The 12,615-nt window shown below is 37.7% G+C and overlaps 1 protein-coding gene across 9 annotated transcripts in view; it reads left to right on the top strand.

Annotated features, from left to right (window-relative positions):
* Nucleotides 1–2,161: 2,161 nt before the first annotated feature.
* NEK10 (NIMA related kinase 10) overlaps nucleotides 2,162–12,615 on the top strand; it is a 296,604-nt gene continuing 286,150 nt past the window's right edge. For all 9 annotated transcript variants that reach the window (XR_005218355.1, XR_005218356.1, XM_037846062.1 and 6 more), the window contains exon 1: nucleotides 2,162–2,333. The gene's annotated coding sequence lies outside the window, so the exon portion shown is untranslated. The remainder of the gene's footprint in view (nucleotides 2,334–12,615) is intronic.

Raw genomic sequence — 12,615 nt, 5'->3', positions numbered from 1 at the left:
TCATAATCGACCTTTACATTCCTACCTCTGTGTTTTTAATGAAAACATTCTTCTTGTTTGGAAAACCTTTTTTCTGCTTCTTTGCTGTTTGAAAAAGCCCAATTTAATTTTGTCTTTACTCCAAATTGTTTTCAGCCTTCTACATTTGTCTACAAGATAATTCTCATTCTTCCATCACTTAGCAGGAGAGAGACGGAGGGAGGGAGAGGGTCTCAGTGTTTGAATAAATACCCTTTTCTCAGACTGGTGGTTGTTAACTGGGCATTTTAGAAGTTTGAGGGTGTTTTTGTCTTCTTGTTATGTTGATCCTGAATATTTACTTCAATAGATACTTAAATTATCTTTATGTTACACTTAGGGCATTATACTGTTTTTGTTTTGAGCAGTGTGATTAACTTTCAGGAATTCATTTGTAGATATCATTTCAGAATTGTAAAAGGGGTATTAGAAAACAAAAATGGAGTGTTAGGTCTTATGGGTTTGAGCCCTACCATTTAGTCTATAAACTTGTTGCAAGCATGAACTCTTTCGGGTCTTAGTATTATCTTCATAGCTACTTTACAGAGTATAATATGGAGTTGGAAATAGTGCCTCTATTCTCTAGAGACCAGATTCTTTCATGCCTTTTAATACCTTCTACACAACTTGCAGTCATTTTCAGGGAAAGCAAAAACAGTTTTAAGGTTTTATTGTATTGAGAAGTAGAAAGATGGGAAGCACATTCAGTATTCTGCATCAGTATAAGAAGTTCCATGGAGTAATTTTGCTTTACTGCCCAGTATATCAAATGTGTCTATAGAATTGTTTCTCTGCTCAGCATCAGTCTTCTGGCCCCTCTGACTTTTTTGTTTTTTGATTAGTAACATTAATTCTCGCTGATTTTATATTCTCTCAAATTTAGTTCTGACATATTCACCACCTGGGTTTGGCTTTCATCTTACCTTTCTACGTTTCCAACATAGGAGCTTACTATTTTAATTTTTTTTTTTTTTAAGTTTCCAATTACCCAAGCCCCCATTTGCCCTACACTTCATTATAATTCAAAGCAGAGAAGCATTAGGAAAAGTTCACTTGATTCACTTTAGTCATGTTGAATCAAGTTTTGGACGTTTTCCTTACCAGATCTGGTCCACTAATACACATTTGGAGCAATATTAATTAAGATAGGATTGAGTAGGGAGGTCCCCAACCTTGAAGAAATTATCAAGGGAGCATCAGTGTGGTTAAGACTGGGACTCGAGAGTCAAATTGTCTGGGTTCTATTCTGCCACTGTCATAGGAAACTTCATGTGCCTCGATTTTACAACTCTTAACATGTTGACTAACAGATGGTGTTGTGAAGAGTAAATGAAATAATATGAAGGAAGAGCTTAGGAATAGTCCCCAGCACAAAATGAGCACACAATAAATGCTAGACATTCTTCATTTCTTAAAGTGCCATAATGTGAAGGTAAGGATATATTTTTAGCTATGCCTAATGCAATTTCTCTTTTTTACTCCCTTATTAAGAAGCTTCAGACTTCTACAAGTGAAGTGACTTGCCCAAGGCCAGAAAAAGAACTAGTGATAGGTGTGCCAAACAGATCTCTTGACTCTCAGGTTGCTCTTATTTTCACTCCACCGTATTCTTAATTACTTGAGGCATACAGTGTGCTTGAGTTAGCTGAAAATGTTTTTCATGCTATATGAAAGGTATTTAGGATGTTGCCTTGATTCCTTTTCAAATTAATCCTATGTTTGGAAAAGAATTTTTTGTGTCTTATCAATTCTTGAAACTAAACTCCCTAAGATGAAGCTGCACTTTTTCACCTATTTTACTTCAAATGTTAGAAAGATTGGGCACTCCGAATCCAGAAAAATCCAAACTTTAAGACGCCTGTACACAGGCAAGCAGCTCTGGGTGTGGGTGAAGTGGCTACAGCACAGGGCTAAGCATCACCTCTTACTCAGGCTAGCGGCGTTGGGACTGAACCCAGCGCGTTCTTTGGTTGCTATGGCAACTGAGACCGGCGTTACAGTCGCTATGGTTCTCTCCGCGTCGCAGTACGACAGTTCCCGATTGGCTGCGGCGCCCCGGTGAGGCTGAGGAAGAAGTGTCGGCATTGGCTCAGTCAGCGCCGGTTGGCCTAAAGGAAGATTTGATTGAAAATCCAACGGTGCAGCTGGCTGCGGTGCCCCGGGTGGTTGAAGGAACCAAGAGTCGGTTTGGGGGAGGTCAGGGTGGGCTAAGACTGGACGGGACCCCTAACCCAGAGCAGCGGATAGCAGCGGCAGCGACGATGGGAAGGACGACTTGGAGATTGGCTTGAAGGAGGGACCCTCCCTCCGGCGCGGTGAGTGGGGGCAGGAGCGAGTGCTTCTCAGTGCCGGCTCGCGGTTTGAGGCAGGGTCTCTGGAGAGATACCCACAGGCCCCTGTGGAGCGGCCCTTGAAGCCTCGGGCGTAAGCTTCACCTGCCTTGGGGCAGAGAATGCAGAAAGATGAATCATCCTGTGAGTCCCTGTTTCCTCACAGCAGAGTAGGTAGATTGGTGTCCACGTTTAGATGGTGGGTAAGTGCCATCAGCGATGGTGATGGCCTTTCCAGTTCGATAAAGTATTATTCCTGTTAGATGGGGGAGCCTGGGTGCGTCTCTCCTAATCTGCTTCAAACCACTGGAGGCTCATCCTTTATCTATTTTACGGGTGCCTCTTTTCTGCCTTTCCCTTATACGATGCTGCTCTGGTTTTGCCCCTCTGCTTTTCTCTTCCACCCGGGTGAGCCCAGCCACTCCCATTCCTTCAGGTGCCAATTGTCTGCTGATTACTGGAAAGCCTCTACTTCCAGCCCAGACAGTTGTGCTAAACATCAGACCCAAAAATCCGGCAGCCAGCGAACTTCACACATGTGCAACTCCGAACCCATCTTCCACCATCCCCGCTCAGACTCTTATTACCAAAATCAAATCCTGCTTAACATCCTTGGCATTTATTGCTTCTTACGCTGCATCTCCTTAATTATCAAGACTATATTTTCTTCATAGCACACAAGTTAATTCCAATATGATGATCTCCATTCTCACTGTCAATCCCATGGTTAAATCAACACCCACCTGGCTTCCCTGATTCCAGATTAGCCTTGTCTGATCATTTTCCCCACCATCATTAGACTGGTCTTTCTAAAATGCATAAAAGGGCATTTCACTCTGCTTAAATCCTGCAAAGATTTCCCCACTACCCTTAACCAAACTCCTTAGTTAAGCCTTACATCAACAGTTCCATTTGGTTGTTCCCAGAACAAGCCACATTCTCTCCTTTGTGTGATAATTCACCTGTTGCTATTCCTACTTGGAAGGGATTCCCTTGATTGCACCCTTCCCACCCTGGTTGTCACTCCCCACTCCCTCAATCTTGTCACTCGCGCATTTGTTCTGTGCTGTATTGCCTGATTACTTTTCTGCTACCTCCTGTAAACTCTTTCCATGGGGGCAGAGACACTGTTTGTGTTACCATTATTGTGTTCCTAGTATTTAGGCCTGTACCAGACACATAGCAGGTGCTCAACTAATATAATCCCTAAGGTGAGAAGGTATTGTTTTTCATAGTATCTTTATTAGTTCCAGAAATGTCAGAAATAACTTCTGGCCAGTGAAACTTCTGCTTATAGAAGCTTAATGTTGAACTTAGCTGTTTTTATTCTGATTTCAAGGCCCTTTGTAGTTGAAAACTATATTTCAATTAACATTGTATTTCATGCCATAATCATTATGATGTAGCTTTATTACATGGCCTAAGTATAAAATGAGAAACAGAGTACAGCAAGGTTTGCAAGAGCTAAATTTTGGAGTCTGACATAGGTGGGTTTGAATCCTAGCTCCAGTGTTTTAGTTCTGTGACCCACACCAAATTACTTAATCTCTGACGGGTTTCTTTTTCTCTACAATGGGTTGATAATAGCACCTACTTTGTAGGATTGTTTTAAAGATTAATTGTACATAATCCACACTAAGTGCACACTGTCTGATACTCAGTACGTTTTCAAATATTTAAAAAATGAAATTAAGAAATTTCCATGGTCAGCTCACAAAATGTAAAAATCAATCTTTTGATTTAGTCAAGGTCAATTTCTAGGACACCATTCTTTCGTTGTGCTATTTGTTCACGAGCTTTCTTCTATGTAAGAGACTCATTTGTTCAACAAATATTTATTGACCACCTAGGAAGTCCGTGAATCCATGCCAACAAGGTGAATCAAAAGAAAGTGCAACCAAGAAAGTCTTTAGGAGGTGAAACAAGGGCCTGGAATGCTACTCTGCCTGTTACAGCCAGTCGAACTTTGAGGGTGAAGTCTGAGTGAACTGAATCAAGCACTGGGATAGGCTGAGAGAAGCTGGAAGGTCGTTCAGACAGACAACAGATATTTATTGGGCACCTGGGCATTCAGGAGTGACCAAAATAAAGTCACTGTTTTCTTAGAACTTACATTCACATGGGTAGTGTAGCCGAGTCCTAAGAACACAGACTTTTGAGCCATATTCCTGGGTTCAAATCCCAGCTACCCCACTAGTAAATGTGGGACTGCTGGCAAGTTACATCACCTTTTTGAACATCATTTTCCTCACTGATAAAATGGGGTTGTTGTAAGGATTAATAAGTTAATATAGGCAAATTCCTCAGACTAGTGTGGTTGGTACATAGAAAATGCCATGTAAAGTATTAGCTATTTGTATTATGTTCTAGTTAGGAGAGAGGGGCAAGAAAGCAGGTACAAATAAAACAGGAAGGGAGGATAGAAAAGTTTCAACTTGGGGACAAGGTATGTGGCTTGGATTTGCAAATGAGTATTATATTTTTGAAAGACTTACAGTCTTTCCAGAGGAAAGTGAACTTTAAATATACTCATGTATGTGCCTAATATGTATCATGATTTTAAAAAAAATTAGCACTGAATAAAATAGATGATTTCTCACTTACTGAAATGATTACCCATGCTTATGTATAGGTCAGACTTCTCATCTCAGCTGAAATCTGCAATAGATATAATAAGGTTATGTGTTCATGTCCATGGAGTTGGCATCAATTCAGAGCCTATTAAATCTTACATTGGGAATAGCTCTAATTCGCATAAATTCTAGCTTTACAGCCCGTAGCAGAGTCAAAGTTGCAAACTGAAAGTGACAAAATGACAATTGACAGGTTGATATCTAGAAAAGTGACTTAAAAAAACCTTTTCTATAAAAAATAAAATAAAAGCTAAAGGCAGAACTGATACAGCACAGCAGCCATAACACTGATCCTATGCTATCAGGAAAAAGTTGCACGATGTTTAATGTATTTTGCATAAAAGGTAGGGATTGTTATTTTAGGGAAAAATGTATAAAGTAATATTTATTTTTTAACAAGGTAAACATTTATCTAGAAAAATTATATTAGGCAAATAGAGAGTGGGATAAATGCACCAATAAATGAGAGTTAGTATATCATTAGATTAATAAGGAGGGTTCTGGAGCTAGACTGCCTGGCTTCAAATCTGTGTATCACCACTCACCAGCTGTGTGATCAGGGCAAACTACTTAACCTCTCTGGGCCTCAGTTCCCTCATCTGTAAAAATGGGGGCAGTAAGTGTAGCTGCCTTATAGTTTGTTAGGTGGATTATATAAATTAATGAACAGTGCTGGCATAGGATAAACATTTGCTGCTATTATTGTTATTGTTATGGTTATATACTGTTATTATTACTAGTTTTAAGACCTTCCTAAGTTACTTAACTTTTTAGTTTTGTCATCTATAAATTGAAGATACAACACTACCCACCTCATAGGGTTGTTTTGAGGATTAAGTGAATACACCAAAGTGCTTATAATAAAAAGCCCTAAATAATATCTTTTTTTTTAAATTAAGATGGAGATTAGTTGTGATGTTGGCAACATGTTTTTTCATTTTTGTCTAGTATTTCTCATCAATGATTCAAAATCAGGAGATATAGAGAAATGATTTTAAATAAACATGAGTCTCTGCAAATTGAAGTAATAATATTTCTAATGGTAATATCCACAAATAGCTATCATAATAACAATAACTTACATTTCTGTAGCCATTGATAGTTTTGAAGGGGTTTGATTTTATTTAGTCCCGATTACCTCCTTGTCATAGTAAGATTGCTATTTCTGTTCTTTGGTAAATGAATAAACTAATACTCAGAGAGGTTCAGAGACTTTCCTGTGGTTACTCAGCTGGTAAGTTGAGACCAGGCTTCTTCCACCAACATTGCTTCTTTCTAGTACATCCCATTGGTATAACCAGAGGAATACACATTCCCAAATCTGTAGACATTCACATAATATGTGTGTGTATGCTCCATTTGACATAAATGTGAATATCCATCTTTAGGAAAGTTTTATTGTCCAGTACATGTATGCTTGAGGTATTCCATAATTAACATGAATGTAATATATTATTTACTTTGTGGTTTCCATGTTCTTATGAAGAGATTTTGTCAAATCAACTTTCTATAATCACTGGATACTGGTCAGCTTGGAAAAACTTAACATTTGCTGGTATTTTATTCATGATCTGTACTCTCCATATCGAAATAATGATCCTTCAGTTATACTTGGAGCTTCTGAATTGTGTTTTCCTTGGGATTTGTTCATTCATTTATTCATTCATTCAACAATCATTGATTACCTGTTGTGTTGTAAACTAGGAATACTGTGCTACTTTCTGGAAATTCAAAACTGAGCAAAGCAAGCCATTGTCCCTGTCCTTGACTAGTTTATAGTAAACTAAAGAGGCAAACATACATATTTGTTGAATTAATGCCTGAATCTGCCCCTTCATCAAAAACTACATGTCAGTGCTGGCAGTGCTACAACGCTATCAAGGAGGTCAGTGAAATTTTCCTCAAAGAACTGATTCTTGAATTGAGTCTGAAGGATAGGCCTTCCAGGCCTTTCCATACCCATCCAGCCTTGGTTCTACGAGCAAAGGCCCTGAGGTGTCTAGGAGCAGAAGCTCTGGGGAAGAAAGAAGAGGGGAGGTCAGAGTCATGGAGTAAGTGGCAGCATTTATGGAGTCAGGGGCATCCATCCCATACAACACTTTTTAGGCATTGATAAGCTTGTTTTTATCTTAAAAGAAATGGGGAACTGATAAATACATTTAAGCAGGGGAATGACAGTATCAGATTTGTATCATAAAAAGAGCACTCTTGTTGCCATGTGGAGAACAGATTTTTGTTGTTTTTGGAGGAAGGGGGAAATTGGAAATTGGGAGACCATGTAGGAAGACATTATAGTAGTTCAGATGAGTGACAGTGGAAACCAAGCAGCTTTGGAAGCTTAGACTAGGGTGTTTGTCATGACGGTGGAGAGAAGTAAACAGATAGGAACCATATCTAGTGGAGAAATAGTCAGGATTTAGTGACCAAATGGATATGGGGATGAAAGAGAGAAAGGTACCATTTTTCTAAGGTCCATGAAGCGCTCTACTTTGAGACTATTCTGTCATTTTCTTTTTCTAAGGTAAGTAGTTCCTTGTTTTCCTGCTACTTAATGCAGTTCTTTTGAGTTCTGTGACTGCTCTAAAATAGTTCAACTGAATTCCTCTTTACCCCAGAAGACTCAGTCAAAATTAATGGCCTGAACGTTCCACATGTGGATTTCTTACATTTTAAAGAATGCTGTTGCTTTTGAGATAAAGTACAGAGCTGTAAGGCATTCCTTACCCAGGCTGCAGCCTTGGGGGCTGCCACCCATTTGTTACCCAATATCCACCTCTCTCCAGATTCCTCAGCTCCAGCTCAACTGCTCACTGTCTCCCAAGACCACTTTCAGGATCTTGGAACCATCCCTTTGTTGGCTTCCCTGGAATGTGATTCACCCACCCTACCCAGCCTTCTGGACCTTCTTCAACTCTCTGGTTCATGGAAGCCTTTCCATAGCTCTCTGGCCCACGGTGCTCTTCCTCTCCCCTGAATTCATTCTATTTGTAATCTCATTTGGAAATTAATTTCTTCTGATTTTTGACATTTCTAGTGTTCTTGTTGAATCCATTATATCAGGTTGAACCATATGAAATTGTCATTTTTTTAAAACCCCAATATCAGCAGTTTTGTATGGTTTAACCTATATGTCTCTGATTTTAACCCCCCTCCTACCAAAACTGAATTGTGGATAGGTCCTTCTACAGTGCCCAGTAGTGTCTTACGTACAGAGCGTAACAAAGTAATCAAATGTACTTGAAATGTTATGAGAGGAAATTTAGTTTTATTTTATGGCTCAGGAAGACATTCTAGTTCTTACAGTGCCTTTAGTTGTTAGGAATATAATATTATCTACCCAGTGATCTCTTTACCTGTAGAAGATGCAGGGATTTGGGCTGGCTCTCTGCTCACTTTTTGTTTTGTTTTCTTTTTGAAGACATTCCTGACTGTGCCTTATTCAGTACTGTGTCCTCAGTGCCTGAAGTGTATTAGGTGCTCAATAAATATTTGATGGAATAAATGAATATCATTTTTTGCTACTTTTCTCTCACATGCAAAAATAGGGAATAGAACTTGAACTTATTATGTTTGGGATCAATGAGTAAAGAGAAATTTGATGTACTACTTCAGATTTTTTTTTTTCATTTAATGTTTATACAAATTATTTTGCATCATATGGACCTTTTTTGACTCATCAATATCATTACTTTTATAAATATATGGGTTTCAGGTTAATTTGTTTTAATACAAACACATTATACTGAGTCATGAGTAGACTTGGGTTAGCAGTGACGCAGGGCATGAACACAGACATTTCACAAATATTATGAAATGGCAGTTTGGGAAGTCAGCAGAATCTGCATTCATGTCTGCAGGCATTTTCCTTTTTTGGTAGATATATGAGTTTCAATGGGAATAAAGCATGATAAGAAAGAGGTTATAGTGGTATCTGTAGCCACTTATTCTAGTTAATTTTGGAATAGCACTCTCAGACCAACCTGAGAGTTGAGGAAAAAGAAAACTATCCCTTAAAAGGAGTGTTTAACATAAAAGCAGGTGGTCAGCAAATACTGGAGGAATGAATGAAAAAGGATCTGAATACCATTAGAGTTTCTTATTCGTTTAATCCCCAAGTGCTTGTTTAAATCTAAAATAAAAAATTGCTTTAACATATAAATTAGTTGCTCAAAGATCTCAAGTCTACCGACTGAGTAGGTGGTAATACTTGCCCTTAGCAGGCAACACATTCCTGAGAATGTAGATTCTGTATCAACTGCAACTTTGTTTCTCACCGGTATGATGCTATTAAAATATACCACCTACCTATTTCACATGAGTGAGCCAGGATGAATGAATGGATGTTTATAAGTACCCCCAGGTACCATTGCCCTTGGGTAAGGGCCTATGTTAACAAGCTCTCCCTTTCAGGCTTGCCCCAGAGTTTTCAATTATGCTTTAAATGCTGAGGTTGAACTGGGTTCTGTTCTCTTTCTACTACTTAAGGTACACATTTTTCCTCTCTGGGCCTCAGTTTCCTCATCTGTTAAATGAAGGGAGCTTAAACTGGGACCCATAGATCTGTTTTGCTTGTCCTTTGTGGGATTTTTGTTTTCCATGTAATTTTGGATTTCAACTTCTGCACCTTCCCTCATTCATTTACATTCTGCTCCTGGTCTGGAAGGTTAGCCCCTGATACTACATGTTCTCTAAGGTTTCTTCCTGGATAGCTGTCTCTATTCTGCTAACCCCACATGAATTTCCTACTGAAGGACAATGACAATGCAATATAAGGGATAAAATCAAGCACACAGTTTAGACAAGGGAACCAAATTCCCTTTTTCATCCGTAATAGACATTAACAAGTCATGTTTCTTACAGGATTTCCTCAACTTTTGGCTCACTTTACTTTTAAAATTTGCACATGTATCTTTTATTTTCCAATAATTTGATTAATTTAACTTGACATATCTAAAATGCAACTAATCTGAAAAGACCAAGTCACCATTTATCTGTAAGATTAAGTACAATTATTCTTCGTAAAAAGGAAACCTTTTCTCTCTCCTCAAAGCACTTCTTTTTTTTTTTTTTTTAATTTTGGTTAACTGGCATAGCATAACTTTTGCCTCATTCTTCTTTTTTTTTTTTTTTTAGTTTTTTATTTTTTTTAATTTTTAATGCAATTTTATTGAGACATATTACATAACATACAATCCTCCAAAGTGTACAATCAGTTGTGCATAGTATCATCATACAGCTGTGCATCCATCACAATCGATCTTTGAACATTTTTGTTACTCCAAAAAATAAAATTAAAATTAAAATAAAAAAGAACATCCAAACCATTCCATTCCCCTCCTCCCCCATGTTCATTTACTTTTTTTTAACACTCATTCATTGTTTTTTTTAAGGTCATAAAAAAATTTAAAAACAAACAATAAAAAACATTTCAAACAAAACCAAGACAAAGGAATAAGAAAAAACAAATAACCTAAAATTACTACATTGCTTCCAACATGTTCCTACCCTATCCCAAGATAACAAACTATAACCAAATAAAGGAATAAGAAAAACAATTAACCTAAAATAACTACATTGCTGCCAATTTGTTCCTACCTACCATACTCCCCCCAAATTGACAAACCATAGTTGTTCCCGAGCATTCCGATAACATTAAGTTTACCCTCCATAACTTATGTGTTCTTTTTTTTAATTATTCATTTTATTGAGATATATTCACATACCACCCAGTCATACAAAACAAATCGTACATTTGATTGTTCACAGTACCATTATGTAGTTGTACATTCATTACCAAAATCAATCCCCGACACCCTCATTACCACACACACAAAAATAACCAGAATAATAATTAAAGTGAAAAGGAGCAACTAAAGTAAAAAAGAACACTGGGCGCCCTTGTCTGTTTGTTTGTTTCCTTCCCCCACCTTTCCACTCATCCATCCACAAACTAGACAAACGGGAGTGTGATCCCTATGGGCACCCCCAATCCCACTGTCCCCCCTCATAAGCCACATTTTTATACAATTGTCTTCAAGATTCATGGGTTCTGGGTTGTAGTTTGATAGTTTCAGGTATCCACCACCAGCTACTCCAATTCATTAGAACCTAAAAAGGGTTGTCTAAATTGTGCATAAGCGTGCCCACCAGAGTGACCTCTCGGCTCCTTTTGGAATCTCTCTGCCACTGAAGCTTATTTCATTTCCTTTAACATCCCCCTTTTGGTCAAGAAGATGTTCTCCATCCCACGATGCCGGGTCTACATTCCTCCCTGGGAGTCATATTCCACATTGCCAGGGAGATTCACTCCCCTGGGTGTCTGATCCCACATAGTGGTGAGGGCAGTGATTTCACCTTTCAAGTCGGCTTAGCTAGAGAGAGAGGGCCACATCTGAGCAACAAAGAGGCATTCAGGAGGAGGCTCTTAGGCACAATTATAGGGAGGCCTAGCCTCTCCTTTGCAACAACAGTCTTCCCAAGGGCAAATTCCGTGGTAGAGGGCTCAACCCATCAAACCACCAATCCCCTATGTCTGTCCTCAAAGCACTTTAAGTAAATAAACTTCTCAACTGACCAATGCATTTGTGTTTATTTTGAAATAATTTTAGACTTACGTAAAAGTTGCAGAAGTAATACAGAGAGTTCCCACATACCTTTCACTCTACTTTCCCTAACGTTAACATCTTGCAATACCCTGGTACAATTATCAAAATTAATAAATTAACATTTAACCTATGAATTCTAACATGTTTTTCTTATTTCTGGCTGTTCTATGTGAATTAGAAAATCTTATTTTAACAACTTTTTTTCAAAGAAATATTATCAGAGGAATTTTAAGAAAAAAATAGAATAAAAGAATTGGAAAAATAGTTTTTCATCTTGCCTTGCCACTTAGTTATGAGACTGAAAGTTCTCTAAATTGTTTAATCTGTCTATTTGAGCACAGACAGAACTGTATGTAACTTGCATTTAAAATGGAAGGATAACTGAAATTCTTCAAAAGGAATGAAACTCCTAATCAGTACAAGGAAGTTCTAAATTCCTTTTGTGATAGGGTTCATAGCAATTTATTTTAGTGTTTTTTCAGAATAATAAAACCTGATACAAAGTGGTAATTAACTTTAGTCATGCTAAACTTTTTTACTGTTATTACTTTATAAGTTCTGTTCCTTTGACCATTAGTGAATAAAGTGGAATGGAATCCTTACAAAGATGCACCCTATTTGATTAGTAGAAAAAAAAAAAGGTATTTGTGGCATTTAAATGTTTTTTTTTTTTTTTGCCATAATGGTTCAAATGTGTTTGTTTTGTATTTACTGAAAATGAGACCATTGTAAGGAGCTTTTGTGTAGCTAAGGCAACTGTGGAATTAAAAAAAGTTTTCTGGTGGAGAAATACCATATTATTTAGTTAGTAGATTCAGAGTACACAATTTAGATTAATTACAGTCAATTAAGTAATTTTTACCATACCAAGGATTTCTTTCTTAGTCATATGTGTTTACACTGCAATTACCAAGAGATCATGAGCAAAATGAGGTGTGTGTCTCTGTGGACTTCTTTAGCAATAATACCCAGATTTCAAATGACAATAGGAAGATAGGAATTGCTTTTGAAAGTTTTTTTTTTTTTTTT

This window comes from Choloepus didactylus, chromosome 1, assembly GCF_015220235.1.
Source record: "Choloepus didactylus isolate mChoDid1 chromosome 1, mChoDid1.pri, whole genome shotgun sequence".
Lineage (NCBI taxonomy): Eukaryota > Metazoa > Chordata > Mammalia > Pilosa > Megalonychidae > Choloepus > Choloepus didactylus.
This window is presented reverse-complemented; position numbering and strand designations above follow the sequence as displayed.